We start from the raw sequence: 21,868 nt of genomic DNA, 5'->3' as shown, positions 1-21,868 counted from the left end.
CTTCCGGGTCACGTGGCCAGCGTGACATCGCTGCTCTGGCGAGCCAGAGCCGCACACGGAAACGCCGTTTACCTTCCCGCTGGTAAGCGGTCCCTATTTATCTACTTGCACCCGGAGGTGCTTTCGAACTGCTAGGTTGGCAGGCGCTGGGACTGAGCAGCGGGAGCGCACCCCGCCGCAGGGATTCGAACCGCCGACCTTTCGATCGGCAAGTCCTAGGCGCTGAGGCTTTAACCCACAGCGCCACCTGCGTCCTTCTTGAACTGTGGTGCCCAGAACTGGACACAGTACTCCAGGTGAGGTCTGACCAGAGCAGAATACAGTGGCACTATTACTTCCCTTGATCTAGATGCAATACTCCTATTGATGCAGCCCAGAATTGCATTGGCTTTTTGAGCAGAGCGCCCTCCCTCCCGCTCCCCCGCGGAGCAAACCCCTCCGCCTCCTGCACCTCTCTGGGGCTGAGAGGATGGGGCGAGGGGTGTCCCGAGCGCTTCGGCAGCGAGAAGCAGCGTCCTCCGAGCGCCTCTCCCTCCGCCCGCTCCGCCGACTCCGCACCGGCTGCGCAGCGAGTGACGCTCCTCTTCAAAGAGTGCGGCAAGTTGGGCGCGCGGAGGGGGGCCGTACCAAGGAGAGGGGGGGAGTCGAGAGGGGAAAGATGCCCCCCTTTCCCCCCCCCCCGCGCTCTTTCTTTCTCTCCTCCTCCTCCTCCTCTGGCCCAGAGAGAGGAAGAACTTGAGCGCGTGCGAGCGAGCGAGAGAGAGGCCGGCTCTCCGCGGGCGCGGCTGCCCGGGCCACCCCCGCGGCGGCTCTTGGTACGGTCTGGCTTCTCTCCCCCCCCCCCCCCAGTCCATGTGTTGCGAGCGCAGCAGCGCCAGTCGGCTGCCGGGCAGCGCGAGGGGAGGAGCGGGCGAGGAGCTGCAGCTGGGGGAGCGGCGCGCGCGGGAGGCTCGGACGGGCAGCCGGCGAGGGAGACGCGGGAAGAGGCGAGGTGAGCGGCGGCGCCGGAGGGGAGCCGAGAAGCGGAGGCGCCCCTCCAAACTCCTCCGCTCGGAATAAGGGGGTCCCCAGCTCCCCCCTTTTTCGCTCAAAGTTGGAGGACTTTTCCAAGCTGTGGGGCTGGGGTTATTTTTTTTTGGGGGGGGGGATTGCGTTTCTGTGGGGCGCTCAGATTTGGAGGCGAGCGTTCAAACTCGAGGGGGTCCCCCTTTGGGGAACCCCGGGTTGTTTTGAATCAAGGGGGGGTGCTGCTTTTCTCTGGGGGGGGGGAGCAAAGCTTTTTGCAACCCCCTCCCACAAGATCGGGGGCTGGCTTTCTTTGGAAGGGACGCGGGGGGGGGGTGCTCGAAGTTTGGGGGCTCTAACTTTGTGCGTTCGGAGAGCCTTTTTGCACGGGGAGTTGTGGGGCAGAGCGGGGGGCTGGTAGCTCATCCAGCCAGGATACAGCGCTCCCCCCCCCCCATTTGTGTGCCTGGAAACAGAGTTGCAATATGTGGGGTGCCTCTGTGCCCCCCTCGAATAGGATGTGCCCTCCCCCCAAATTGTGTGCTTGGAAACTGGGTCTCTGGAAACAGAGTTGCAATATGTGGGGTGCCTCTGTGCCCCCCTCGAATAGGCTGTGCCCTCCCCCCAAATTGTGTGCTTGGAAACTGGGTCTCTGGAAACAGAGTTGCAATGTGTGGGGTGCATCTGTGCCCCCCTACAAGAGGCTGTGCCCTCCCCCCAAATTGTGTGCTTGGAAACTGGGTCTCTGGAAACAGAGTTGCAATGTGTGGGGTGCATCTGTGCCCCCCTACAAGAGGCTGTGCCCTCCCCTCCAATTTGTGTTCCTGGAAACTGGGTCTCTGGAAACAGAGTTGCAATGTGTGGGGTGCATCTGTGCCCCCCTACAATAGGCTGTGCCCCCCCTCCAATTTGTGTTCCTGGAAACTGGGTCTCTGGAAACAGAGTTGCAATGTGTGGGGTGCCTCTGTGCCCCCCTCGAATAGGCTGTGCCCTCCCCCCAAATTGTGTGTTTGGAAACTGGGTCTCTGGAAACAGAGTTGCAATGTGTGGGGTGCCTCTGTGCCCCCCTCTAATAGGCTGTGCCCCCCCCCCCCGCTCCAATTTGTGTTCCTGGAAACTGGGTCTCTGGAAACAGTTGCAATGTGTGGGGTGCATCTTCGCAACCCCCACCCTCCCCATAGGCTGTGCAGTCACTTGGCTGGATTCCTCCGGTCAAGCAGCCAGGGGAATAAGCCGAATTTCCTTCTGTCTCCGGCTTGCTTGGATCAGCTGTGATTGCGCATACTTGGGTGGCATCCTTCGGCTGCCTGGAGTTCCATGGAAATAGGAGCCCATGGAGGAGCATCTCTGCCTTGATGCTTCTGGCTCGAAATCCTTCCTCCCAAAGGGATGGGGCTTGGCTGAGGTGGCTGGGGGCTCGGAAACGGCCTGTGGGTGCCCCCCAGACGCTAGAAACTCAGATATATAAGCCATGCGCCAATTGGCTCCTTAAAACCAGGGTTGCAGCCACCAAAACGCAATGCCTATTTGCCAGTTTTGGGGCCAGACAGCTCAAAAGTCATCTTTTTCAATACAAAATAAATAAAAAAAATTCCTTCCAGTAGCACCTTAAAGACCAACTAAGTTAGTTCTTGGTATGAGCTTTCGTGTGCATGCACACTTCTTCAGATACATTTCGCTTCCTGAAATTTATTCTGATTGTGCAGACAAAATACAGTCATACCTTGTCTTAGTTGACAAACAAAATCGGTTCCCAAATGCCCTAAACCTGGAAGTGTGTGTTCTGGTTTTCAAATGTTTTTCAGAAGCCAAACGTCCGACACGGCTTCAGATCGAGTGCAGGAAGCTCCTGCAGCCAGTCGGAAGCCGTGCTTTGGTTTTCGATGGTTTCAGGAATCGAAAGATCTTCTGGAACGGATTAGGTTCAAGTGCCAAGGTGTGGCTGTGTTCTACAGGATGTGGCGTAAGCGTGTGAAAACAGTCTAGATCCCATGTTCCCCAGGCTTGTGCTTCCCAGGCATCTTCACTTGGTCACAAGTGGCCAATAGTTGTTGTTTAGTCGTGTCCGGCTCTTCGTGACCCCCTGGACCAGAGCAGGCCAGGCACTCCTGTCTTCCACTGCCTCCCCCAGTTTGGTCAGACTCATGTTTGTAGCTTTGAGAACAGTGTCCCACCATCTCGTCCTCTGTCGTCCCCTTCTCCTTGTGCCCTCCATCTTTCCCAGCATCAGGGTCTTTTCCAGGGAGTCTTCTCTTCTCATGAGGTGGCCAAAGTATTGGCTTCAGGATCTGTCCTTCCAGTGAGCACTCAGGGCTGATTTCCTTCAGAATGGAGAGATTTGTTCTTCTTGCAGTCCATGGGACTCTCAGGAGTCTCCTCCAGCACCATAATTCAAAAGCATCAATTCTTCGGCGATCGGCCTTCTTTATGGTCCAGCAGCCAGGTGCAAAATGCGCCTGGCAAATTTTGAACACTGCTCCCACCATCCCTGACTGTTGGCCATGCTGGTTGGGGCTGTGGGGTTTTCCCCATCCTGGGTATAATGCTCATGACATTTTGGGGCTCAGTTGTGGCATGGAAAGCCTGTTGGCTGACAGTGTGCAAGGCTGGGCACCAATTAAATGGCGCTCAATGTGCGCATAGGGTTAGAAAAATTGCAGCAGGGAGCCCCCTTTTTCCGCCTGTTATTCTCACCCCCCACCCCCAATTCTCAACAGCTTGGTGGGGTTATACCACCAGCCCTTCCCCTTTTGTGTTTTTTGGGACTTGGTGACCATGCTGATAAGGGAGAGGGAGAGGGATGATAATGTTGCAGCACACATGGACCCCGAGGGATTTTTGGAGACTCCAGGACTGGCCCTCTGATGGGGAGATAAGGGGAGTTATTTCCACTTGCGATTTGTAAGAGTTTGAAGGGAAAATTGGTTGCAGGGCTGGGTCTGCGTTAAGGCCGCACTCTGCTCTAGTGTGCCGGGCCAAAGTTTTGTCCTGCAAATGACCCTTTAATGCAAGTAGGGCTTCACTCTGCACCAGGGATGGGGGGGAGACCCTGGCTCTCCAGATGTTGTTGGACGACGACAAGCATCAGCTCCAGCCAGAGTGGCCAAAGGTCTTGGGAGTTTTGCCTCTCCAGATGTTGCTCCAAATTCCCCATCGCTGCTCCGCATCTAGAATGCAGAGTTCAACTTGTTGGTTTTAGGTGTTGTGCAATAGTCCTGAAATATCTGAGATCCTGGTGCAATCTTGCTTGCTAAGACAGATCACTTTTAGCTGCCCCATAGGTTGGGTGCTGAGGTTTATGGGATGGTCTCCCCACCTGTATCAACTTCTGTAAGTACCAATGTATTGCATTCAGTTTTGGGGGAGCTTGGATAATGGAAGTTTCTATAATCTTCCCTCCCACCTGGATTCCCTAAGCAGCCTTGGGCAAAGCACTGTCTCAGCCTTCAGCCCTCCAGCTAACCCCCTGCCTTGCAGGGTTGTTGTACAGGCGACATGCAAAGTGCTTGAATTGCAAAGTGTAGTAGTAGCTGTGGATGCTGTAGTCTTTGGAAGTAGGCGGTTGGGCTTAGCACAGAATCCACATTTCTCCTCTGTGGAATGATAGTATGTGTGCAAGTTAGCCTGTTGCATCAAAAGCAACAGAGTTTTGCAGTAACTTAAAATGAAGTTGGCATTTTCCAACCAAGAAATATCAAAGGGATGCCCCCAGCATGAATCTGCTAAATTAGAAGTTATTTGAAAGTTTGATTCTGTCCATTTGGGCATGAATCTAGACAATGGTTTCCTTTCCCACTACAAGTGTTAGCAATGATAAGATAATTGTGCCAATTACTGCTATTGTGATCAGTTGGTGTGCTTATTTTGCCTACATTTAAGCTTTAGTTGAGTTGCCACAGTTGGTTATTTTCTGCATTCCATTGCTATTTGAGTCTGTTTTACATTCCCCACCCCTCAGTTTCCCTGTGTAAATTTTACACACATGAACATGCCTCTGTGAACTGAGGATAAGACTTCATGCACCTGAGGAAGTGGACTCTGACCTGCAAAAACATCTGCTAAAATACAATACAGTCATACCTCGGAAGTCGAACGGAATCCATTCGACTTCCAAAACATTCGACTTCCAAAGCGAGGCTTCTGATTGGGTGTTTGGCTTCCTAAAGAACATTCCAAAACTGGAACACTCACTTCCAGTTTCTGATCGTTCGGGAGCCAAAATGTATGAGTTCCAGGGTGTTTGAGAACCAAGGTACGACTGTATAGGTGTTTTTTATATTGTTTTCCACATTGGGGGCAGAAAGGCACAATTAATAAATACTTTTGCTAATGGCCATAATAATGATGGCCCCAGATTAACTTCTGTGGCCCCCACTGCTAATTATTATTTATTTCATTTATTTGTCACTTTTCTCACAGTGGCTCATCTGTTAGACACACAGCAAAGCTGAAAAACCTATAAACCTATTAGCCTTGTTTCGCTACTACTATGCTATAAGATCCACTGTCCTGTGATAACATATATGAATTTGTACTACTGATGAAGCCTAGGACGGCGAAACAAGGCTAATATTCCAGAAATCCTTGTCTTAGACTCTGTGAAAGGATTATGTGGAATTGCAACAACCTTTCGTGTGGATTGTTGGACTCTATGAACAGGCAGGTGGAATAGACATTTTCACATGTACTGATTAGAGAAAGAGCTGATCCACTGGGTCTTCTACTTTTTTCGTTGAACTTTATGAGCTACTTCTGTTGAAATCTGCAATTCAATACAATGAATAGCATATATTATTTTTTCAAACTTACAGCCGGTTACATCTTGTGTGTTTATTATTTATTTATTGGGTATTTGTATGCTGCAGGTGAGAGATAGGAAACTTCAGGGGTCCAGGGACCAGATATGGCCCCTTAGACCTTATCTGTTTGACTCTAGGAGCTCTCCCCAGCTACACTTTTCTCTAACCAAGCTGTCGTCTTTAAGAGTTTTTGCCTGTCTGGAATGTGGCCTTGAACTCTGTTGAATACTACTTGCTTGCCAGATTGGACGGGGGAGCGTGCAAGTTTGTGTAGAGACTAGCCTGCTGTGCAAAGGTGAAATTCCCAGGTGTGGCTTCTCCCACTTCCTGCCCCTGGCCCCGCCCACCACTGGCATGGGACCGCTGGGAGATGACCCAGAGGGAATGCAGTTCTCAGGCTGAGAAAGGTCCCCCATCGCCGCTGCAAGTAACTCTACCAAAGTACGTTGTATTGTGCACACCCGTGATAAGGGCTTTTGCCTAGTCCTCAGGGCAGTTCTTCTGGCCAAGCCCAAAGGAGCGAAAGGTTGCAGCTGGTCCCCGCCCCCCACATCCCCTCTGCTTCCTCATGTCCTCCAATGTTGCTCAGTTCTATTTTCAGGTGGTAACTGTGCTGACTTGGTGATAGAATCATAGAATCCTAGAGTTGGAAGAGACCACAAGGGCCATCGAGTCCAACCCCCTGCCAAGCAGGAAACACCATCAGAGCACTCCTGACATATGGTTGTCAAGCCTCTGCTTAAAGACCTCCAAAGAAGGAGACTCCACCACACTCCTTGGCAGCAAATTCCACTGTCAAACAGCTCTTACTGTCAGGAAGTTCTTCCTAATGTTTAGGTGGAATCTTCTTTCTTGTAGTTTGGAGCCATTGCTCCGTGTCCGCTTCTCTGGAGCAGCAGAAAACAACCTTTCTCCCTCCTCTATGTGACATCCTTTTATATATTTGAACATGGCTATCATATCACCCCTTAACCTCCTCTTCTCCAGGCTAAACATGCCCAGCTCCAGCTAAACATGTGATGGATGCCACACATTCATTAACCCCCCCTCCCAAAAAATAAATAAATCCCAAGTTCAGTAAAGCACAGTGGGGTATTTTTGCTCCTTGTCTTGTGAAGGGTAGGTCTGGAAGATGGGCAGAGTTTGCTTTTAGAATCATCAAACTGTAGACTTGGAGGGTATTACGGTCCGGTTCATGGGCGGTCGAAGTCCCGGCTGGGGACGTTGGGACCGGGGGCTAGATGGCGGGGTGGGAGCAGGAACGGGAGTCCGGAAGCCAGGAGTCAGGAAGCCAAGAATCTGAGGATCAGGAAGCAAGGAGTCATGAAGACATCTGAAGGCAGCCCTGTTTAGGGAAGTTTTTAATATTTAATGCTGTATTGTTTTTATCACTTGATTGGGAGCCGCCCAGAGTGGCTGGGGAAACTCAGCCAGATGGGCGGGGTATAAATAAGAAATTATTATTATTCTCCCTCCACAGGGACAGAGTGCGATGGCGGTTTCACCAGCGATATACCGCAGAGCGAAGCTGTCATCGCGGTCTGTCCCTCCATACTGGCCCTGGGCCATATATCGCTGTATCTCCCAGGCCTATACCTCCAGCTTGTCAATATCCTTCCTAAACTGAGGTCCCCAGAGCCGGGATGGTAACTCTCGATCTTGTGAAGGCATCAGCAGCTTCCTAGCACTGGGGGGACATGCTGACCATATTCCCACAACTGCATGGCTGGATATGCTAACTGGCCCTGGACCTAAAGCGCAACTAGGATTTAAAATGAATTTGAAGGACTGCAGTCTTGAAGTGGCTTCTGTTCCCAAGGCAGGTGTCGAAGGGGCCGTTCCAGAGCTAGCAGATTGCAGACTGCAGGGCTTGTTCGTTTTTTATTGGATTAATAGATCATGGCAAAAAGGAGCCCTTGATGAAGATTAATAGGAAGAAAAGGGGTTCCCACTGAGAAGAGTTAATATCTAGTTATTTTACCAGCAGGGAACTTCATCCAGGAGCTGCAAGCCAAATGCTCAGGAACTGGAAGTGTGTATTTGTGTGTGTGTGTGTGTGTGTGTGTGTGTGTTTGTGTTTGTGTGTGCGTAATTGGTTGGCAAGCAGGTTTGGGTTGTGTTGGCTGATGAGCATCTTTGACATCTAATCTCCAAAACTCGGGGCAACTGCATGCAGAACAGCCTTACGGGGGAAGTTAAGCACATTTTCCTGCTATAACTGCTTTGCAGCTGCACAGTGGTCTGTGTTGAAAGGGGGGGGAGGAAGGGAACTGTTGCAGTGAATTTATATACCGTATTTTTTTGCTCTATTAAGACTCACTTTTTCCCTCCTAAAAAGTAAGGGGAAATGTGTGTGCGCCTTATGGAACGAATGCAGGCTGCACAGCTATCCCAGAAGCCAGAACAGCAAGAGGGATTGCTGCTTTCACTGCGCAGCAATCCCTCTTGCTGTTCTGGCTTCTGAGATTCAGAATATATTTTTTCTTGTTTTCCTCCTCCAAAAACTAGGTGCGTCTTGTGGTCTGGTGCGTCTTATAGAACGAAAAATACGGTATTTAAGAAATGCAAATGTGTATCACGTTGGATGTGTATCATCCAACTTTACCAGCTGGATTCCCTGCATGTGAATTTGGGTACAAAAAAAGAGCTTCTGTTGCAAGGCCAACACCATATCCTGAAGAAGACCGTGACTTGTCCGTGCTGATGAAAGATACAAGGCTATGTTGCTTTTCTTGTAGTTTGTTTTGGTCATTGTGGCATCTTTTTAAAGCTTGACAGCTACTTCGAAAAATGGACAGATTCTTCTGTATTTATCTCTTCCTGCATTTGGCCTTCAGGAGAGTATCTTTACAACCGAGCCTTTTATTTTCCATTAGGCTTCGTTTTCTGGTGCGCCCATCGCGTTGTGATTCATTCTTCCCCTCTTTTTTTTTTTTTTGGCGTTCCTCTTCCAAGAGAATTCTGGGTTGTGTTTGACTTTTTTCTCTTCCTCCTCCTCTCCCTCCTTTTAAAATTCATGTTTTCGAGAGAGCGAGAGCACTGAAGGGGAGGAAGAAAATCCCAAATCTGTAAGCAATTATCCTATTACATGCAAGGCAGTCCTATGGAGAGCTTAATTCAGAGCAGATGTAGAAAAAGGCATGTGAATTCCAAATTTCATATGATCCCAACTCCTTCCTCCCCTTTTTATTTTCCAAATGCGCTCGAAACTGGACAGGGTTTTACAAATCATGAAGAGGTCTTTTTTTCTTTTCAGAAACGCCCTTTTAAGATCTTCCACGTATCGTGTGAAATGTTTGTAAGGGGGGGCTTTGTCCTGTTCCCTTCTCTTGCCAAACCCCACTGTCTCAAGGAAGTTCCACATGTAAATGTGGTCTGCGTAGGGATGGACAATTTTTGTCAACTTCAGTCTTAAGGACTCCATTCGTCTTCATTCGACATACGTGTTTTTGTACTTGATTTTGCCTTGTAGACTTTTTATGGCCAACAGTTTCTTCCAAAATAGTGCACTTTCCCCTTCTGACATGTGAATTTTGGTCTGTATACACTGCTTTACATGCACTTTTTGGTTGGGGAACTGCAACCCGAAAACTTTGAAGAAGTGTGAATTTGGAGGAATAGCTGTGTTTCTATAAATGTATTGCTTCAGTATTTCCACCCGCCATCCCTAGGCCAGAAGCACATTTTTGTTTCATGTCCTTGGGCCATGCCTGTATTTTTTTCCCTGTTGCGAATCTTGCATCTCGGAGCATGTGGACGTTAAACTTAAATACGATTGAGGGAAATTTAAGAACTGTTGCATGGTTTCCCTTGCAAGCGAAGCATTGCAGCGCTGTTCAGGGGTTGTCTTCAACCACGAACCTTAATCACCCTTTCCACCAAAATCTACCTTCAGGAAAGTCTGCTGAGGAGGGATGCTGGAGGCATTAAATCTCATTTGGTCTAAAATCCTGTTCTCTCAGTGGCCAGCCAGAAGCCTATGGGATGCCCCAAACAAGGGCCTGATCTCAGCATCATTCTCTCCTCTTGCAGTTTCCAGAGCTGATATTCAGAAACATTTTGAGGCAGACAGTTGAGGTAGGACAATAGCCATGATGGCTAGTAGCCATCAGTAGCACTTTCCTCCATGAATTTGTCTAATCTTCCTCTAAAGCCGTGTTCCCCAACCCCGGAGCAAGACATCTGAAGACAGCCCTTTTTTTAATGATTGATGTTTTAATGTATTTTTAATCTTTTGTTGGAAGCCACCCAGACTGGTTAGGGAAACCCAGCAAGGTGGGCGGGGTACAAATAATAAATTATTATTATTGGGTCGCCAGCTGTTTTCGGACTACAATTCCCATCGTCCCTGACCACTGGTCTTGCTATAGCTAGGGATGATGGGAATTGTAGTCCAAAAACAGCTGGAGACCCAAGACTGGGAAACACTGCTCTAAAGCCCATCTAGGTTGGTGGCCTCTATCGCCTGCTGTGGAAGTGACTTACATCGCTTAACTGTGCACCGCATAAAGTACTTTCTTTTATCTCTCTGGAATCCTCCAACATCCAGCTTCAATGAACGACCACCAGTTTTAGCGTTAAAGAGAGTAAGGGAAATATTTCTCCGGCCGCTTTGTCCATGCCGTGCATTGTAAAACCGATCATGACTGACTCTTCAACGAAGCATTCATTTAAAAAATCAGTACGCAAAGCTGAATTAATTGTATGCGCTTTGAACTTGCTATAAAGGTAAAGGTACCCCTGACAGTTAAGTCCAGTCGTGAACGAATCTGGGGTTGCGGCGCTCATCTCGCTTTACTGGCTGAGGGAGCCGGCGTACAGCTTCCGGGTCATGTGGCCAGCATGAGTAAGCCATTTCTGGTGAACCAGAGCAGCGCACGGAAACGCCATTTACCTTCCTGCCGGAGCGGTACCTATTTATCTACTTGCACTGGTGTGCTTTCGAACTGCTAGGTTGGCAGGAGCTGGGAACGAGCAACGGGAGCTCACCCGGTTGCGGGGATTCAAACCGCCGACCTTCTGATCAGCAAGTCCTAGGCTCTGTGGTTTAACCCACAGCGCCACCCGCGTCCCCTTGAACTTGCAAATGTAAGAGCAAAACTTTTTTCAATCTGTGCGAATGCATTGCCTCGGCCTCTCCGGTTCTCCCTACCAGAGGCCTCATTCCTTCAACATAACAGCATCTGAGAGGGCAGCTGCTTGAAGAACGATTGGTGGTGGTCAAGAGGAAACAGGAAATACCCCATCAAAGAGGCACTTCCTCTTCAGGGCCTTTGAGAGTTGCTGTCATTGTTCTGGGCCAGTGGGCATTTCCTTTTCTTGTGCCAATTTGCTGCCGGCGTGTCTGGGCTATCGGCAATCGGAACGAGGGTTCCTCTCCTCCTGCGAAGGATGAATGAGAAATTTGGTTAAGATTGCATTTAAAGGCAGACTTGCCTGCTTCACCCTAAAACGCAACCGTCTTTCGAAATTTTCATTTTCTGAATTTTGCAATGCAGTTCTCCAGGCAAGTAATGCATACAGAAAATGCATATACTTAGGTGGAGCGTGCACAGAGGTGAAAATATTAGCCAAGATAAGTGCACAAAAATGCCTTACATCGGGGGAAATTGCTTTGCAGAAACGTTCACATTAGATGAAATTGCATACAAATTCTCAGGACTAGGAGAATTTTGCAGTAAAATATGGGTGAATTTTTATGTGGACCATTGCTTAAGAAGAAGAAAAGCAAACTATTGTAGGGAGCTGGGGGATTGGACCTAAGACTGGACAGTTACAGATAGGTAGCCGTGTTGGTCTGCCATAATTAAACAAAATAAAAAAATTCTTGGTATGAGCTTTCGTGTGCATGCATATTCTTGGTGCATGCTCATATTCTTGGTATGAGCTTTCGTGTGCATGCACACTTCTTCAGATACCCTGAAACAGGTGACTTCTGGTGACAGGCTCTGGTGACTTCTGTTTCAGGGTATCTGAAGAAGTGTGCATGCACACGAAAGCTCATACCAAGAACTAACTTAGTTGGTCTTTAAGGTGCTACTGGAAGGAATTTTTTTATTTTGTTTTGACTAAGACTGGACAGGTAGAGAAAAAACTAAATTAACAGATCCACCCATTCTTACCTCCTGCCCACTACGACTCTGGAAATCATGGACTTTGGGTGCTGCAATTTAAATGCACACTTGAGGAAGCAGCTTTAACCTTCAGTCTGTGGAAGGGAAATGGAATTGACCTTGTATATGGTGCTCTAGAACTTCACCGTCCAAAAAGATGAAGTCTCTGCTGCGAGGAGCATGCAATCTCTGTTTTGATAAAGGGGACAGAAAAGAGATGAATGAGCTCAGTTCCTTTCTGGTGAGTCCAACTGCTAATATCGGCAGCAAAGGCATTCAGCGCTGTGTGTCTCTTCCCTCCCCACCCCCACCCCCACCCCCGCACCACCCCCGTTGGATGTCATCTTTGCTATGGCCTTGGGACCGGAAGCCTTTAAATCTTTTTCATTGTTCAGATCAAATCTCTTTAACTGGAACTCTGAGCACATGAAATCCCGTTGGGGTCGATGCCACTGCTTGTGTGCTGCAGAGCTCCTGGAATGCTCAGCTTTGATTGGGTAGGGTCCAGCAGGGAGCAACAGTATCGGGGAAACAAAGGGTTAAAGAAGACCTCTTGGCATCCAGCTGTCATGGACAGGGAATTTGAACAAAGGAAAAGACAACAGAGGTTGATTCTGTGATGCTCAGGAGGACTTTCAATGAACAAACAGCCCAGCAGTTGGAGGAGCACATTTAAAGATAGATAGATAGATAGATAGATAGATAGATAGAGTGGTGCCCCGCAAGACGAATGCCTCGCAAGACAGAAAACTCGCTAGACGAAAGAGTTTTCCGTTTTGGAGGCGCTTCGCAAAACAAATTTCCTATGGGCTTGCTTCGCAAGACGAAAATGTCTTGCGAGTTCCTGCGGGTTTTTTTTCCTCTCCCCCCCTTTTCTAAGCCACTTATCCGCTTATCCGATAAGCCGCTAAAAGCCGCTAAAAGCCACTAAACCGCTAATAGCGCTAAGCCACTAAGCTGTCAATGGGCTTGCTTCGCAAGACGAAAAAACCGCTAGACGAAGAGACTCGCGGAACGGATTCTTTTCGTCTTGCGAGGCACCACAGTAGGTAGATAGATAGATAGATAGATAGATAGATAGATATTCAAGGACCACAAGAGCAGAGTGTGACTTGTAATAATAGTAGTAGTAGTAGTAATAATAATAATAATAATAATAATAATAATAATAATTTATTATTTATATCCCACCCATCTGGCTGGGCTTTCCCAGCCGCTCTGGGCGGTTTCCAACAAAATATTAAAATACAGTAATACATCAAAGATTAGAAGCTTCCCTAAACAGGTCTGCCTTCAGATGTCTTCTAAGACTCTAAAAGTCTGGTAGCTGTTGTTCTCTTTGATATCTGGTGGGAGGGCGTTCCACAGGGCAGGTGCCACTACCGAGAAGGCCCTCTGCCTGGTTCCCTGTAGCTTTGCTTCCATTTCTGCCTCCAACGTAGGATTTGAACCCGTGTCTCCCCGGTCCTAGCCCAACGTTCTCTAACCACTCCAACCACGCTGATTCGTTGCTTCCTGAGAACCCCTTCCCACTGGATGCAAGGCCCAAGGCTGCCTTCTGCATTGTGGTCAGTGATCACGAGCCATACCTCCTTTCCCAATAAATAAAACCCCAATAAAACACTTAATTCAGAGCTTGGAGGTAGTTGTCTGGGCAGCTATACAAGGTTGGCTTCAGGATGTTCTCCTCCTGGGCCAGCTGGAGCTGAAGAGAAACATTTCAGCAAAAAAATAAAATCCTCCAGGGAAATTTGAGTCATCTGATTTAATTCCTTTCCCCCCTCATGGAGGCCAGTTCTCCCATGTTTGGGAGTTGGCAAATGGTTTTTAATTAATTGCATTTGCTGCATAGCTGCCTTGTTCCCTCACAGCAGGGCTGCGCAGTAGCAGGGCAGGCCAAACATTTTCATGCAGCGTGATTAAATCGGAAAGAGTCCTCCGTTACATCTAGGAATTGGGGTGTCCCAGGTGCCCTGCTTTGCAGAGGGCAGCCGTGCTTTGAAAGGCTGTCTTTTAAAAAGATTTTTAAAAGGATCCAAAGAAGGGAGGTTTTCAGGGGCCCTGGTTTTCCCCATAACCAGGTTCCCCATCACCTGCACAGCAGGCAGGGACACCGCACAGCTGGCCACAGTCTTCCCCACTAGGGAGAACGTGCATTGCGTTCTTATCTAAACTATGGCGATTCTTCCTGAGTTTTGCACCTGTGCGTATAAATTGGCATGCATGCAATTTTCATGCAGACCTGAGTCCTCTTTCTCGATAATGCATTTTATCTCTTTTTGGATGTGCAAGTAAGGGATGGATCCAAAACTACAGCGAATGCTTTTGTTCTGAATGTGAGTTATTTACACGACAGGCTCAGCCCGGTTGAGGAGTTGTTCATCTCTGAGGATTCATGGTTCTATAAAACAGGAGCAGCGGGACCAATAATAATAATAAGAATTTATTATTTATACCCCACCCATCTGGCTGGGTTTCCACAGTTACTCTGGGCAGCTTCCAGCAAAATATTAAAATACAATAATTCATCAAATATTAAAAGCTTCCCTAAACAGGGCTGCCTTCAGATGCCATCTGAAAGTCAGATAGTTGTTTATTTCCTTGACATCTGATGGGAGGGCGTTCCACAGAGAGGGCGCTATTACCGAGAAGGCCCTCGGCGCTGGACCTCAATGTCCGGGCTGAACTATGGGGGTGGAGATGCTCCTTCAGGTATACAAGGCCGAGGCCGTTTAGGGCTTTGAAAGGTCAGCACCAACACTTTGAATTGTGCTCAGAAACGTACTGGGAGCCAATGCAGATCTCTCAGGACCGGTGTTATATGGTCTCGGCAGCCGCTCCCAGTCACCAGTCTAGCTGCCGCATTCTGAATTAGTTGCAGTTTCCGGGTCACCTTCAAAGGTAGCCCCATTGCAGTAGTCCAAGCGAGAGATAACCAGAGCATGCATCACTCTGGCGAGACAGTGCACAGGCAGGGAGGGTCTCATCCTGCGTACCAGATGGAGCTGGCAAACAGCTGCCCTGGACACAGAATTGACCTGCGCCTCCATGGACAGTCCAAAATGACTCCCAGGCTGCACACCTGGTCCTTCAGGGGCACAGTTGCCCCATCCAGGACCAGGGAGTCAAGTGGATCATATGGTACAGTCCACCTGAACCCCACCAGCAGAATGTGTTCTATTCTTGCACCTTCCACGCTCGTATCAAAGAAGCACAAGGAAATTGCTTAGCGGATTGTGCCCCGTATTAATTTGCGGGAGGGAGCATCATCTAGACTTTCTCTGTCGGGTCCCACAAAAATGTCTCACGTTGGCCGGGATCCAGGCCATACTGTGCCTCAAGCGAAGAGCTGGTGTGCCAGGAAAATGTACCTGTGCAGCAAATTGTTCCAGACAGCTAGAGAGAGAGAGAGAGAGAGAGAATCCTCTGCCTTTACATCCCTGTTGCTTTTCCTTGAGGTATAGAATATTCTTAGCCAATTAGGGCCATTTAATTCACAGTTTTGCTGTGTTTTGGGGAGCAGGCTTTGATAGAAATTTATAAAACAATACATGGCACGGGGGAAAACTTTTCTCTCCCTCTCTCGCAACACCAAAACTCATGGACATACAATGAAGCTGAGCATTGGAAGATTAAGGACAGATAAACAAATTTATTTGTGCAGCACATAGTTAAACTCCCCCCCCCCCAGGTCAACTTCACTTTATTCCCCACCCCAAGAAAGGCAACAACCCCTCAGTTGCATATAAATGGGCAAAAACAAACCCCGAATGAACACACATGCAAAACCTCAAAACACAGAACAACTGTTAAACAAGTATATCCGAAATCCTCCCCAAAAGAGTCCTAGCAGGGCAAATAAGAGTCGTTTGCTATCTTTTCAAATGAAGAATCACTCAAGGAAGGAAGCAACCCAGAACAGTCCCTTTTCCCCTTTGACGTTGGGTAACCTGCCCCACGGGACGTGGGTGGCGCTGTGGGTTAAACCACAGCCCTGCTGATCAGAAGGTCGGTGGTTCGAATCCCCGCAACGGAGTGAGCTCCCGTTGCACGGTCCCTGCTCCTGCCCACCTAGCAGTTCAAAAGCACATCAAAGTGCAAGTAGATAAATAGGTACCGCTCTGGCGGGAAGGTGAACGGCGTTTCCGTGCGCTGCTCTGGTTCGCCAGAAGTGGCTTAGTCATGCTGGCCACATGACCCGGAAGCTGTACGCCGGCTCCCTCGGCCAATAAAGCGAGATGAGCGCCGCAACCCCAGGATCAGTCACGACTGGACCTAATGGTCAGGGATCCCTTTACCTTTACTAACCTGCCCCACCTAAAACCTGGGGCTCCCCAGCTGCTTTGGACCATGACTCCCAACAGCGCCCAGCCAGTGGGAGTTGTAGTTCAGCAGTTGGAGGAGCACAACTTTGGAACTCTCTGCCACAGGAGGCAGTGATGGCCAGTAGCCTAAAGGTGTCTTTAGAAGAGCATTGGACATATTGGCATCAAAGCCTACTAGCTATGCTCTGCATCCACAGTCAGAGGAAGCAATGCTCGGATTGTGCTCGGATCCTGCTCACTGGTTTCCTATAATGGGAATCTGGTTGTCCACTTAAGAGAACAGGTCTACGTGGGGCTACCTTTGAAGGTGACCCAGAAACTGCAATTAATCCCGCATGCAGCAGCTAGACTGGTGACTGGGAGTGGCCGCCGAGACCACATAACACCGGTCCTGAGAGATCTGCATTGGCTCCCAGTATGCTTCCGAGCACAATTCAAGGTGTTGGTGCTGACCTTGAAAGCCCTAAACAGCCTCGGTCCAGTATACCAGAAGGAGCGTCTCCTCCCCCATCGCTCTACCCGGACACTGAGGTCCAGTGCTGAGGGCCTTCTGGCGGTTTCCTCACTGCAAGAAGCCAAATTACAGGGAACCAGCGCCGAGGGCCTTCTCGGTAGTGGCGCCCGCCCGGTGGAACGTCCTCCCTTCAGATGTGAAGGAAATAAGCAGCTGTCTTCTCTTTAAAAGACATCTGATGGCAACCCTGTTTAGGGAAGTTTTTAATATTTAATGCTGTATTGTTTTTAAGACTTGATTGGAAGCCGCCCAGAGTGGCTGTGGAAACTCAGCCAGATGGGCAGGGTATAAATATTATTATTATTATTATTATTATTATTATTATTATTATTATTGACTAGATGGGCCATTGACCTGATTCAGCAGGCTCTTCTTAAGAACCAAGATTTGTAACTTGGGGTAAGGGAAAGGGCTGAACTCGCTTGCCTCCGTGGTCAGGAATATCTTCTGCACAGGATTTGCTCCTCCTTCCGTCTGTGGAAGCTCCAGATGCCTGGTGGAGGGAGGCAGGAAGTGGGTCTCCAACCACAGCCTCCTTCCTCCACCTTCATCCAATTTAGCTTGGGTAGTTTAGGGAAAACTTGAAGGCCGACTTGGGGGTTGGGGAGAACGGCGGTCGGCTTTCTCGTGAGTAAAGTGGTGCGCAGCGCCTGTATCGCTGTGCACAAAACAAAGGGAGCTGAGGACATGCCGGATTTGAAAGCGCAGCAAAGAGTCCTGGCTTCAAACAATCGCCTTCAGATGGATTCCTTCTGAAGAACGTTCCCAGGAACGCTGAGCCAAATTCCTTCGCAGCATAACTGTGTGGCTTTTTCCACTGACATTTACAACCCAGATGTCTCTCCGTGTTGAATCTTTTTGCGTCTTCCTCCCCCCCCCTTCTCCTCCCTGTCTTCCCTTAACACATAGTGCATTGGAACGCTCCAGAACTTCAGCTCTCGCCATGTCCTTCAAACATACAATGTTTAACTTTTCTCTCCTTTGTGGAAAGCTGCGTGCACTCCCTGCAAAACAAGGGCCGAGTTACGTGATAGGTAAAGGGTCCCCTGACCAGGGCCTTAGTTTGCCTAGGTAAAGGTAAAGGGACCCCTGACCATTAGGTCCAGTCGTGGCCGACTCTGGGGTTGCGGTGCTCATCTCGCTTTACTGGCCAAGGGAGCCGGTGTACAGCTTCTGGGTTGTGTGGCCAGCATGACTAAGCCACTTCTGGCGAACCAGAGCACCGCACGGAAACGCTGTTTACCTTCCCGCCGGAGTGGTACCTATTTATCTACTTGCACTTTGACGTACTATCCTACTGCTAGGTTGGCAGGAGCAGGGACCGAGCAACAGGAGCTCACCCCATTGCGGGGATTCGAACTGCCGACCTTCTGATCAGCAAGTCCTAGGCTCTGTAGTTTAACCCACAGCGCCACTGGGACTGGAGAACCTGCAGAGATGCCTTGTCTTCGTATGTGCCTATCCTCCAGGTGACCTGTTTGTTCAGCATTCATGCGAAGCTCCAGCGGCAGTTTAGGGCTGTCCGGTCTTTATTCCGATTTGTTTGCAGGGAGGTTAGATGCGAGAGAGCATTTATCATGCATTCATCCTGGTTTGCTTGTTGGGGGTGTTTATATGTCTTTCCTTTAGACAGTCGTTCATCCCTTACTTTCCAAGCATTATAGTCAATGGCAATTTTAGGTGCGCCCAATATGTGTGCGACTGTGCTGAACCCAGAAATGGCCTGAAAATGTCATAAAAAGGAGTGGGGAACAGGGTATTTGCAGGCTTTTTCAATGGTGTTTCAAATACACGTGATTTCACTTAAACGCTTGGTGCCATGGAACATAACCCCCCTCCCACCCACTCCCTGGTAAATTGAGAGTTGCCTGTACATAATCACTTTCTTAATTTCTAAAAGTCTGCTTCTTCTTCTTTTAAAACGGATTTGTAGCAGTACAGCATTAGTCCCCCAATATACACATTCACTATTCAGAATAGCAGTTTGCACAACCAACTAAAGCAGATAGCAACACAGTGAATTTCAAAAGGGTAACAACGAATTGTGCATTGATCCAAAATCCAATTAAAGCAATGTAGTTTAATTAATTCAACAAAATGAATGAACTTGATCCAGTGATGCCAGCTTTTTCAAAGGTAGAGACTCAGCACTGCAAGAGGAGACTTAGGAGTACATTCAGTTTGGCGCAGGCTCCAGCACTGGCAAAAAGGACCTATTTTATATCCTGGAGAAACGAGGTTCCCAAATTTAGCATGGAACAGGAAACAAGCGGCAACTTTTGGCCCAGGACTGTTTGCGACAGCAGTTGTGGCCTCGCTGGCTGTGGGGGACCCGACCAGATTCTTCTCTAATCTCCCAGGGTCAGGCGAGCATTTCTCCATGGAGAAAGCAAAATGTTTTGTGCTGCGTGCGGTAATGAAAAGAGTCCAGCTTCTGCTTAACAAAATAAATCTGAGCAGCTCGCAGCTGATGCAGAACGGAAAACCCTTGCAGTTTTTTCCCCAGCTCTCCCCCCCCCCCCCCGACTTGTACACTTGAAGAGTGGCTGAGTGAGGAGAGAAGAGGGCGAAAGAGCAGGGAGGGTTTTTCCGGGTGGTTTTTAAGGAGGCAGATGTGGAGTGGAGGCTGGTAATATCAACCCCGCCGTGTGGGAATCCCTTGCAGACCACGGCAGTGCCTGGAGACAGAGAGTCTGGTTGTTCATCCCTGACCACTGGTCCTGTTAGCTAGGGATGATGGGAGTTGTAGTCCGAAAACATCTGGAGGGCCAAGTTTGGCCATTACTGTTCTAACCTCTCTTCCACACTGGTCCCAGGGACTGAGAGAGAGAGACCCCTCCCGAAGCTTTTCTGTTAGGGATTACGTATGGGAAAAGACCTGCCAAAGAAATTTAAAAACATTTTTATGTATGCGACAACGGCAGCAAGAGTCTTAATAGCACAAGGATGGAAGAATGAAGAAACTCCGATGAAAGAACTGTGGCATGAAAAATTGATGGACTATGCAGAATTGGCAAAACTGATGCACATGACAAGAATAAATGTGACTTTAAAGATGAATGGGAACCTTTGACAAAATATTTGAAGAAACAACAATATGAACTGGACTCTTTAGCAGGTTTTGAATAAACACTCACAAAATCTCTATTGGTAATATTTGTTGTTGTTGTTTAGTCGTGTCTGACTCTTCATGACCCCTTGGACCAGAGCACGCCAGGCACTCCTGTCTTCCACTGCCTCCCGCAGTTTGGTCAAACATGCTGGGAGCTTCAAGAACACTGTCCAACCATCTCGTCCTCTGTCGTCCCCTTCTCCTTGTGCCCTCCATCTTTCCCAGCATCAGGGTCTTTTCCAGGGAGTCTTCTCTTCTCATGAGGTGGCCAAAGTATTGGAGCCTCAGCTTCAGGATCTGTCCTTCCAGTGAGCACTCAGGGCTGATTTCCTTCAGAATGGATAGGTTTGATCTTCTTGCAGTCCATGGGACTCTCAAGAGTCTCCTCCAGCACCATAATTCAAAAGCATCAATTCTTTGGTGATCAGCCTTCTTTATGGTCCAGCTCTCACTTCCATACATCAGTACAGTGGTACCTCGCAAGACGAATGCCTCGCAAGACAAAAAACGCACAAGACGGAAGAGTTTTCCATTTTTTGAGTCGTTCCACAAGACGAATTTCCCTATGGGCTTGCTTCGCAAGACGAAACGTCTTGCAAGTTCTTGCGAGTTTGTTTCCTTTTTCTTAAAGCCGCTAATAGCTGCTAAGCCGCTAAGCTGCTAATAGCCGTGCTTCACAAGACGAAAAAACCGCAAGACGAAGAGACTCGCGGAACGGATTAATTTCGTCTTGCGAGGCACCACTGTACTGGGTTACATACTGGGTCATACTTGGTAATAGACAGACAGATAAATTAAGGATCTTTACAGTTTTATAACATGCAGACAAAAATACATGTTCAGAAACCAGAGATAGGAGCAGAGGGAAGTCGGGTGGGGTGGGGTGGGAGGGGGGCATATGTTCAGGGGGGGAAATGGGGGGGACAAGGTGGATGATGTATTTTTGTTAAAAGTATTGTGTTGAAATTCTTAATAAAAATATTTTTTTTTTAAAAAAAGAGAGAGACCCCTGCCAAAGACCCAGGATGACCACTGCTGGGCACTAACACAGAACTAGGTTGACCAATTTTCTGACTCTGAATGAGCCAGTTTCAGATGTTCCCGAGGGCGAGGCAGCTGAGCTACAAATGTAAGGAATGGCTCTCTCTCGGCCATCATCCGCTCTTGTTTTTCCTTTCTGTTCAGTGATGATGTAATTGGGCCTCTGTATCTGGGAGCCCTTGTCTCAAGGGAGACCTCTTTCAACTTCTGGGAGGCTGTTTTCTCTGTGTAAACCTGCAGAGATCTCTGGATAAAAGAGGCTTTTAGCGATGGGGACTATTTGTTTCATCCCCGCGTCCGCGATTATGGCATGAGAGAAGCCGTAAATTCAAGGCCCGACTTATCGGGTTGTGAATGGTCTGTGGAAGCTGTGGTCCCTCCAGTTCTTGATGGACTACAAAACCCATCATCCCTAGATCACCACAGGCTGATGGGAGTCCGACAACATCGGGCAATGCTACCAGTTCCACAACCCCAGTAAAGGGTGGTAAATTTTCTCTCCCAGTTCCTCTGTTTCCTAGTGGACCAATATTAATTGCAATACAGTATGTTTGTAGGAGAGGACATGGGTTCCATTACATGATCCAGATTTTCCAGTACTTTCCCCACAATAGGGCAGAGAAATACTTATCTGACTTGAATCCACCTTTGTTTTCTACAAAGCACTTCAAGCCCTGCTGAAATATACTTGGAGTCGAGAGTGGATTTCATACTCTTTATTCAGCTCATAGTGGTGAGGAGGAATGGAAGTTCCCCCAGAATGTCTGCTTTATATACATTATTTACACAATGGGCCCCACGTGATTGGCTAATTTCACGATGCTCCTGTAAGCCAATCAGGTTGCGGATTCACTTCCACCTGGAGCTGGATTGGGTGGCTCCTGTGGACCAATCAGACTGCTGCATTCTGGATCCTATTGTTCTAGGACCAATCAGACTGCTGCATTCTGGATCCTATT

General features: G+C 48.5%; 1 protein-coding gene across 4 annotated transcripts in view; it reads left to right on the top strand.

Moving 5' to 3' along the window:
• Positions 1 to 21,868, top strand: part of FRMD6 (FERM domain containing 6) — a 157,887-nt gene that overhangs the window by 65,848 nt on the left and 70,171 nt on the right. The window contains exon 1 of one of the 4 annotated variants that reach the window (XM_079995512.1): positions 887 to 991. The exons of the other annotated variants lie outside the window; for them this stretch is intronic. The gene's annotated coding sequence lies outside the window, so the exon portion shown is untranslated. Of the gene's footprint in view, positions 1 to 886; positions 992 to 21,868 lie in introns of those variants that run through there. 4 annotated transcript variants of the gene reach the window in all.

Source organism: Podarcis cretensis (assembly GCF_951804945.1).
Source record: "Podarcis cretensis genome assembly, chromosome: 1".
Taxonomy (NCBI): domain Eukaryota; kingdom Metazoa; phylum Chordata; class Lepidosauria; order Squamata; family Lacertidae; genus Podarcis; species Podarcis cretensis.
This window is presented reverse-complemented; position numbering and strand designations above follow the sequence as displayed.